General features: G+C 47.5%; 1 pseudogene; it reads right to left on the reverse strand.

Moving 5' to 3' along the window:
* Nucleotides 1–320: 320 nt before the first annotated feature.
* LOC104680678 lies at nucleotides 321–1,090 on the reverse strand (annotated as a pseudogene).
* Between the last annotated feature and the right edge of the window lie 9,382 nt (nucleotides 1,091–10,472).

A 10,472-nucleotide genomic window follows, 5' to 3' on the forward strand; every position in this document is an offset into this window, starting at 1 on the left:
TTGACAAAGTGCCGGTTGTACTGCATCTGCCGCTTAGCCTGGCTTGTCATCTTCTTTCTTCCTCTTCCCTCCTCCCCCTTCCCCTCCTCCTCCCCCCTTCCCCTCCTCCTCCCCCCTTCCCCTCCTCCTCCCCCCTTCCCCTCCTCCTCCCCCTTTCCCCTCCTCCTCCCCCCTTCCTCTCCTCCTCCCCCTTTCCCCTCCTCCTCCACCTCTTCCTCCTCCTCCGCCTCTTCCTCCTCCTCCCCCCTTCCCCTCCTCCTCCCCCTTTCCCCTCCTCCTCCCCCCTTCCCCTCCTCCTCCGCCTCTTCCTCCTCCTCCTCTTCTTCCTCCTCCTCCTCCTCCTGTTTGGCCACCTTAGGAGTCTGACCTCTCACTTTCCCAGCATGGGTCAGGGAACCATGGACTTTACCTCCAAGCATGCAGCTTGCTACTTGGCTAATCAGGGCCTCCACCCCACACTGGCCCATAGTGGCCTCATCCTCCAGGGGCGTGCCTGCCAGGAGCACAATTTGATCTTCTGGGGCAATGCCCTCCAGGGAGGCTACATGAGCCTTGATCTGGGTGACCGTCTCCTGGCCGGTCACTTCAAGGGTGTGTAGCTCCTGGGCGCAGACAAAGAGCTGCATGTTGGTGACTGAACTGTGGCCCCATCTGCTGCTACCACAAAGATAGGAGTTGAGGAAGGAGTGAGTGCGCACACGTACAGACCGCAAGCTGCATGTCACATCACTCAATCACTTATGTCTTTAGAAGAGTGCACACTTACACGTAGACAGATAGCTTAGAAGGTATATAAGCTCTGGAAGACTTTGTAATTTTGAGTTGGTCTGGTGATAATTTCCAGGCCTTCTCCCTGTAACAGGTGCAGAAATAAAAACTCTCTTCTTCCCCAGTTCATCTGTGTCTTGTTATTGGGCCATGAGAAATCGCAGCCCAACCCTCAGTTTGGTCTGGAACGAGATCTTTTAAATTATTAGGCTGAGGGCTGGGCACAGTGGCTTACACCTGTAATCTCAGCACTTTGAGAGGCCGAGGCGGGCGGATCACGAGGTCAGGAGATCGAGACCATCCTGGCTAACAAGGCGAAACCCCATCTCTACTAAAGACAAAAAATTAGCCGGGCGTGGTGGCGGGCGCCTGTAGTCCCAGCTACTCAGGAGGCTGAGGGAGGAGAATGGTGTGAACCCAGAAGGTGGAGCTTGCAGTGAGCTGAGGACGAGCCACTGCACTCCAGCCTGGGCGACAGAGCAGGACTCCGTCTCAAAAAAAAAAAAAAATTATTAGGCTGAGACAGCATGAAAATGAGACAGTAATCACATCCTCCCCCCACTTTAAGTGATGCATTCACCTGTTAAAACTGCTTGCTACTGTCACAAGCAGCTGTAAATTAACCTACTAATGCTGCACCAGACACTATAACCCATGTCCTATAGCTTAACAATGGATAGCCAATTACTAATCAGTGTCTGTAAGCCAATGAGGATTCCTGCCAAACAACTTTATACCAGCCCCTCCCTGTACCCCATTTTGCCTTTAAAAACCTGCTTCTGGCCAGGTGTGGTGGCTCACACCTGTAATCCCAGCACTTTGGGAGGCCAAGGCAGGCAGATCATCTGAGGTCAGGAGTTTGAGACCAGCCTGGCCAACATGGTGAAACCCTGTCTTTATTAAAAATACAAAAATTACCGGGGTGTGGTGGCAGGTGCCTGTAATCCCAGCTACTTGGGAGGCTGAGGTGGGGGAATTGCTTGAACCCAGGAGGTGGAGGTTGCAGTGAGCCATGATTACACCACTCCACTCCAGCCTGGATGACAGAGGAAGACTCTGTCTCAAACAAAAACAAAAACAAACAAACAAACCAGAAAACAACAACAACCAAAAAAACCCACCTGCTTGTAACAAAGGTGGAACGGAGTTCATATCCAGTGTTACTCTGGTCTGAGTCTCCCAGGAAGTTGTTCTCACTTTGGTTCAAGTAACTTGTTAAATTATACTTGCGCCTCAGCCTCTTTCTTTTAGGTTGGCATTTCTTTTTTTTTTCTTTTTTGAGACCGAGTCTTGCTCTGTCGCCCAGACTGGAGTGCAGTGGCATGATCTCGGCTCACTGCAACCTCTGCCTCCTGGGTTCAAACAATTCTTCTGCCTTAGCCTCCTGAGTAGCTGGGATTATAGGCGTGTGCCACCACGCCCAGCTAACTTTTGTATTTTTAGTAGAGATGGGGTTTCACCATGTTGGTCATGCTGGTCTTGAACTCCAGACCTCAGGATCCGCCTGCCTCGGTCTCCCAAAGTGCTGGGATTACAGGCGTGAGCCATCGTGCTGCGCCTGGCCTTAGGTTGATATTTCTGTTAAAATACTGGGCCATTTTATATAAGGGCCTTGAGTTTCCATAAATTTTGGTACCAAGGGTCACGCTGGAGCCAATTCCCCAGGGATACTGAAGAACTACTTTAATTTTAAGTTTTAAAAATGGACTCTTTCTTTTTTCTTTAGACAGGGTCTCCCTCTGTCATCCAGGCTGGAGTGCAGTGGAGCAATCTTGGCTCACTGCAACCTCTGCCTCCTGGGCTCAAGCGATCGTCCTGCCTTAGCCCCTCAAGCAGATGGGACTACAGGCGTGAGCCATGACACTTGGCTGATTTTTGTATTTGTGTGTGTGTGTGTGTGTGTGTCTCTCTCTCTCTCTCTATATATATATATGTGTATATATATATGTGTGTGTATATATATATGTGTATATATATGTATATGTGTATATGTGTGTATATATGTGTGTGTATATATATATATGTGTGTGTGTATATATATGTGTGTGTATATATATATATGTGTGTGTGTATATATGTGTGTGTATATATATATGTGTGTGTGTATATATATGTGTGTGTGTGTGTGTATGTATGTGTGTGTGTGTGTGTGTGTATATATATATATATATATATATATATATATATTTGTAGCTGTCTCTGTCGGCCAGGCTGGAGTACAGTGGTGCGATCTCAGCTCACTGCAACCTCTGCCTCCGGGTTCAAACAATTCTTATGTCTCAGCTTCCTGAGTAGCTGGGACTATAGGTGCGTGCCACCACGCCCAGCTAATTTTTGTATTATTAGTGGAGGCAGGGTTTCAGCATGTGGGCCAGGCTAGTCTCAAACTCCTGACCTCAAGTGATCTACCCACTTTGGCCTCCCAAAGTGCTGGGATTACAGGTGTGAGCCACCTTGCCTGGCCAAGTTTTGTTTTTTTGTAGAGATAGGGTTTCACCATGTTGCCCAGGCTTGTCGCGAACTCCTAAACTCAAGCAATTTGTCCTCCTCGGCCTCCCAAAGTGCTGGGATTATAGGCATGAGCCACCATGACTGGCCTAAAAGTGTAATCTTTAGGGATTTCTTCACAGGGATCTTGCCATTGACGAAAAGAGATAATTTTATGTATTCCTGTCCAATGTGGATGCCTTCTATTTTTTTTTTTTAATTGTCTAATTGGTCTGCGAGGGCTGGCAGTATGTCGAACAGAAGGAATGTCCTTTTTCCGGATCTTAGAGGAAAAGCTTTGTCTTTTACTGCTGAATATGGTATTAGCTGTGTTTTCAAATATGGGTTTTATTATGCTGGATATTTTTCTTTCTTCTCTCTTTTTTTTTTTGAGATGGAGTTTCTCTTTGTTGCCCAGGCTGGAATGCAATGGTGCGATCTCAGCTCATGGCAACTTCTGCCTCCCAGGTTCAAGTGATTCTCCTTCCTCAGCCTCCCAAGTAGCTGGGATTACAGGCATGCGCCACCACACCTGGCTAATTTTGTGTTTTTAGTGGAGATGGGGTTTCTCTATGTTGGTCAGGCTGGTCTCGAACTCCCGACCTCAGGTGATCTGCCCACCTCGGCCTCCCAAAGTGCTGGGATTACAGGCGTGAGCCACCACGCCCAGCCTGGGTATTTTTCTTCTATTCCTAGTTTGTTAGGTTGTTCTTTTTTTAATCAAGAAAGGGGTGTTGAATTTTGTCAGATGCTTTTAGTATATATTCAATTTCCAAATGGCTCAAATTATGGACTTTTGTTTCAGGTTTTGTTGCTGGAATAAAGAAAACAACAAAAATCTATTTTCCTTCCTTCACTGTGGTTTTTTTTTTTTTTTGAGACGGAGTTTTGCTCTTGTTGCCCAGGCTGGAGTACAATGGTGCGATCTTGGCTCACTGCAACCTCTGCCTCCCAGGTTCAAGCAATTCTGGCTCAGCCTCCCTAGTAGCTGGGATTATAGGCACTTGCCACCAGGCCCAGCTAATTATTTTTTGTATTTTTAGTAGAGACGTTGTTTCGGTATGTTAGCTAGGCTGATCTCGAACTCCTGACCTCAGACGATCCACCTGCCTCAGCCTCCCAAAGTGCTGGGATTACAGGCGTGTGCCACCGCGCCCAGTTCTCCTTCACTGTTTTGTTTTCTGCTCACTGGAAATACTTTGGGGAGGGGAGGGCCCTCTCTACTACAGCATGTGTACTTTTTTCCTCCAGAGATCTTCAAATAACTACTATCAGTTGGGGGCCTCCTGCATGGTGAGAGATGCTTTGTGTGGTTTAAGGACACAGGGCTTTATTTAGGTCTGAACTAACATCTTTGCTGAGCTACAAGGATGCCATGAGGGTTATTTCTGACAGCCTTGGAGATCTGGGTCTTTGTTGCATTAGAGGCATGAGCAGCAGCAGCAACAGCAGAGGTATTTAAGGTTCCTGGAGAGTGTGGACCTCAAGACACCATCTAATTGCAGCTTCCCAGTCCCCACTCTTTTTGTTCTGTTTTTCTGATGACTACTTTTTCGGGAATGACTACCTGATGGGTCCACAACTTGCACAGAAAAAAAAAAATCTTCCCACCAGCCTGCACCCTAGATGAAGGCCAATACCCAGCATTAGTCACAGCTTCATTCTAAAATACACAGTCACAGCTAGGCCGGGTGCAGTGGCTCATACCTATAATCCCAGAATTCTGGGAGGCCGAGGCGGATGGATCACTTAAGGTCAGAAGTTCGAGACCAGCCTGGCCAAATGATGAAACCCCATCTCTACTAAAAATACGAAAATTAGCCGGGTGTGGCGGCACGCTCCGGTAATCCCTGCTATTTGGAAGTCTGAGGCAGGAGAACTGCTTGAACCTGGGAGGCAGAGGTTGCAGTGAGCAAGATCACACCACTGTACTCCAGCCTGGGTAACACAGCAAGACTCTGTCTAAAAAACACAAAGTAAAACAAAACCAAAAAAACCACAGCTAGGTCCCAGTCAAAACATATGACCCAGGACTATGTAAGAGGGGCTGCAATTGGCTGGGCGTGGTGGCTCACGCCTGTAAGACCAGCAATTTAGGAGGCTGAGGCGGGCAGATCACCTGAGGTTGGGAGTTCGAGATCAGCCAGACCAACATGGAGAAAACCCATCTCTACTAAAAATACAAAAAATCAGCCAGGCGTGGCGGCACATGCCTGTAATTCCAGCTATTCGAGAGGCTGAGGCAGGAGAATCACTTGAACCTGGGAGGCAGAGGTTGCAGTGAGCCAAGATCGTGCCACTGCGTTCCAGCCTGGGCAATAAGAGCGAAACTCCGTCTAACAACAACAACAACAAAAATTGGGGCTGCAATCCCATACTTCTGCTCCTTAATGTAGAGGAATTATGCAAACTGCTGACTTAGCTCAGCTGAATCTGGAACTGAGGCCGGCTAGGCCTCAGCAATGCAACACAGGGCAGCAAGCAGCAGCTTAAAGTACACGCTGGCTGCTGGGCAGCAGAGCAGGTTAGCAACCCAGAGGAGAGAACAGACCCGTGGTGTGGTGACCAGCATCTAGACATCTTGTTCATGGTGCCAACTGCCAGTGTCGCCTGAAAACGTGTGGTTCTGACCCGCATGGCTATGTGGCAGACACATAGTGAGTATAAAAAGACTTACTACATAATTGAGATCTCAGGGCAGGGCTCACAAGCAGGTGTGAAATGGCTTGACAGCAAGGAAGACTGCATTAATTCCTATTGTGAATGGGGATGCAGGAATCCTCAAATAAATACCAGGAAACCATAGGAAGCAACATATTAAAAGCATTACATAACCACAAGTGAGATTTATTCTTGGAACATAAAAATGGTTCAAAATATGAAAACTGATAATTGTCATATATCACATTAGCAAAATGATGGAAAATGACAATCATCTCAATTGATGCCATATATGAAAAACCCACATCATTTTGATGGTGAAAAACTGGATCAGGAAAAAGAGGATGTATGCTCTAACAGGTTTTTTTTTTTTTTTTTTTTCTGAGACAGAGTTGTCACTCTGTTGTCCAGGCTGCAGTGTAGTGGCACCATCTCGGCTCACTGCAGCCTCCACTTCCCAGAGGTTCAAGTGATTCTCCCGTCTCAGCCTCCCGAGTAGCTGGGACTATAGGCAGATGCCACCACACCCAGCTAAATTTTGTATTTTTAGTAGAGACGGGGTTTCACCATGTTGGTCAGGCTGGTCTCAAACTCCTGGACTCAAGTGATCCGCCCGCTTGGCTGCCCAAAGGGCTGAGATTACAGGCGTGAGCTACTGTGCCCGGCCCTAACTAGTTTTACTCAGTGTGTTAAAGGAGCGCTGTCAGGGAAATCAGGCAAGAAAATGAAATGAAAGCATTCTAGATTTAAAAATATACACACACAGCCCCCACAGCCTCCCAGACCAATATACAAGAGACACAACCATTTTCACTGTACACACAGGTGGACACACCCAGACACAAACACATAATCTCACAAACTCACAGATATAATGGCCCAGAGATACCAATAGATGCTTGCAGAGACACACAGACCCCAGGCCTGCCCCCTCTACTCCAGGTTTCTCTCCTTCCTGAGGAATAACCACTGTGATCTGTATAGTTTTGCTTATTTTCTTGTTTCTTCTCTTCTAGAATGTCAGGTTGGAGGAGACAGGGATATTAGTATAGCTTTGTTCATTACATCAACTATAGAACCTGTTTATCAAGGAGATTAATACTTATTGAATTGACCAGGTGCAGTGGCTCACACCTGTAATCCCAGCACTTTGGGAGGCGGAGGTGGGCGGATCATCTCAGGTCAGGAGTTTGAGACCAGCCTGGTCAACATGGTGAAACCCCATCTCTACTAAAAATATAAAAATTAGCTGGGTGTGGTGGTGCACGCCTGTAATCCCAGCTACTCCAGAGACTGAGGCAGGAGAATTGCTTGAACCCGGGAGGCGGAGGTTGCAGTGAGCCAAGACTGCACCATTGCACTCCAGCCTGGGCAACAAGAGCGAAACTCTGTCTCAAAAAACAAAACAAAGAAGCACTTATTGAATTGTAGGACTTAAACAGACACACAAACAGGTTTTATACAAACCTCACCATAAGCTCACATACACTTAATCTTCAAAGAGTGAATTGTTCTCACCCACATCCCATGTGGCAGAGAGGTGCCTTCCAGCCCCCAAGCCTCTCACAAAAAGTGGCTCTTTAGCCCATCCTGATGGGGAAGACATTTTACACTACTTGAGCATATAGACTCTAAAAAGTGCTTTTCTGTAAAAGTAGAAAATGGGAGTTCAAGGATGCAAAAGGGCTGGAAGTGGATTGATGCTGCTGCTTCAGTCCTTCAATTGTTATAAATTGTAGATGATTCCAGAAACATCCCTCATGACTTGACCCTGTGTCCGTTTGCTTTTCCACTGAGAGCACAGTGAGGGCAGCAAAGGTGTGGATCTCATGGCTCAGCCGCATGCCCTCCTCTGAGCTCTTCCTGGTAGCCCTCACCTCCACTAAGGGCACATCTGCCAGCAGACTTCGCTCCAGATGGCCCCACGGGACCTGACCATGCTCAAGCCTTGCAAGGTTGCCCCCTGACCCACATCTGCTGTTGGGGTAGGATGGAGGCCTACAAAACAGACTAAACATCTTGAAGTGACAGAAATATCACTTCTGGTGTCCAGGGAAAGACAGGAAGTTGTTGCGAGGTTGGATGATGGTGAGCTGGTTTCCCTCATTCCTGCCACATCCCTGGCAGGACACTCTGACTTGCTATCCAGGTAACAGTCGGCACTGCCTCCACCAAAGGAATGGCCTGACACCCACCATGGCTGCACAGCTCAGCAAAGAAGGAACTCTTTGGTGCTGTCAGGACACAGTTTCTTGCGAGTTCAGTACACTCTGCATTCTGGGAGTGACATGAAGCGAGTGGGCTCCATGGCCAGTGGCACCTCTCTGACATGGCGGCTTCCCATATACCACAAGGCTGGAGTTCTGCAGGGTGGGTTCTGTTCCACAAAGCAGTAAGTGCTGGCCTTGGAGGCAAGGCTATAAAACCAGCCCTGCAGCAGCACACGTGACACGCACAGAGGAGAGAAGACCTCGTCATTGTCAGTGCCCGAGCCAGGTGGAATGTGCCAGAAAATCTGGGGCGGGCAAGTTAGGGAAGGTAAGAAGTTTGACTGTGTCCTGCAGTCTATGGCCATACCACCCTGAACATGCCTGATCTTGTCCGACTGTGTCCTGTAGCTGGGACATGGTAGGGCTACGTCTCTGTGATGCCACTGTTGGTTTTGAGGCTTCTGTGGTGGTTGGTGCAGAGCTGGTGGTTATGGGACAGTGGATCTTGTATGGTCAAGGGGCATGTGTCCCATGACACACATTCTGCCATGGCTTCTTCCACCCTGTCACTTTAGAGCTACCTGGGTTGTCACAGAGAAACGTTCTAATGTGAACTTTTATTTATTTATTGAGGCAGAGTCTCTGTCACCCAGGCTGGAGTGCAGTGGTGTGATCTTGGCTCACTGCAACCTCTGCCTCCCAAGTTCAAGCGATTCTTCTGCCTCAGCCTCCTTAGTAGCTGGGATAACAGGCACGTGCCATCACGCCTGGCTAATTTTTTGTATTTAGTAGAGATGGGGTTTCACCACGTTAGCCAGGATGGTCTCAATCTCCTGACCTCGCGATCTGCCTGCCTTGACCTCCCAAAGTGCTGGGATTACAGGTATGAGCCACTGTGCCCGGCCTTAGTGTGAACTTTTAAACACATTTACTAGCAAGAATCTATAGTGTGGATTTGCATGGGAAATGGAGCTGGACATGACCTCCTGACGGCCTTGGAATAACATGATGCTGACAACCATGAATTAGGGTGTCCACAGGCAGATCCCATTGGAGAACTGTGGGATGCACCTTTGTTTTCAGAACCACAGCATCCCCAAAGATCTGAACCAAGGACATTGATGAAAAGTTAAAGGCAGATTATGGGAGCCCTCTCAATTCTGTGCAGTCACATATGTGAGCTAAGGGCTGGGAGTGTTTCTTAACTTCAGAATGGGTTCCAAGAAAGGCCAGTTGGGACCCAAGTCCTCCCTCCTCAGTCCTTCAATTCGTCCTAAGGTGGTGGAAAGGGTTGCATATGTAATTGAAGACATTTCCATATTGCTTACATTCAAGAAGCTGCTCTTAAATGTGTGCATGGTTTCATGGTCTCAAAATGAACTAGGATGCGTAAGAAACTCTTAGCAATGACAGAAAAGAAGTTAAATGAATATGAAACTGAAGAGTTTAGTTTCCACGGATATTTAAAAACCAGTCAACCTGAAATGAATATTCAGATTAAAAAGATAAAACATAAGATTGATAATCTTACAGCAGAACTGGAAGGTGCATCTTCAAAATGTCTATATCTGGCTGAAAACAATCAAGTTCTTCAACAGGAATTATTATCTACAAAAACGATATATCAGAAATGTAAAGAATTTGAGAAGAATAAAAAGGTGTTATGGCCGGGCGCGGTGGCTCAAGCCTGTAATCCCAGCACTTTGGGAGGCCGAGACGGGTGGATCACGAGGTCAGGAGATCGAGACCATCCTGGCTAACACGGTGAAACCCCGTCTCTACTAAAAATACAAAAACTAGCCGGGCGAGGTGGCGGGCGCCTGTAGTCCCAGCTACTCGGGAGGCTGAGGCAGGAGAATGGCGTAAACCCGGGAGGCGGAGCTTGCAGTGAGCTGAGATCTGGCCACTGCACTCCAGTCCGGGCGACAGAGCGAGACTCCGCCTCAAAAAAAAAAAAAAAAAAAAAAAAGGTGTTAGAACAAGAAGTGAGAGGAGTTAGCTAGCTTGCCTTAGGTAAACAGCAAGGGAAGGGTTTTTGGAGAGCCCCTGACCCACCGGTTAGTGCCTTCTTCCCACATATCACAAGTTCTCTGATTGGATTAAAAAATAGTAATAATTAGCACAGGGAGTTGTGCCTAGAGATATGCCCACAGCTGCACAGATAGAACTTTTAGCCCACTCAGATGAGAAAACTTGCACAAACCTTTAGCTCACTTAAAGAAAGGAACAAGGCCCAACATACAAATGCCTTCATCCTTTGTATAACTAGTGGGCTTCCAGGAAATAGCCTCTACTCCTTTTATGGGCATATACCTGGTGGGCTCTGGTGGGTTCTGGTGGAAACTT

Source organism: Rhinopithecus roxellana, chromosome 8, assembly GCF_007565055.1.
Source record: "Rhinopithecus roxellana isolate Shanxi Qingling chromosome 8, ASM756505v1, whole genome shotgun sequence".
Taxonomy (NCBI): Eukaryota; Metazoa; Chordata; class Mammalia; order Primates; family Cercopithecidae; genus Rhinopithecus; species Rhinopithecus roxellana.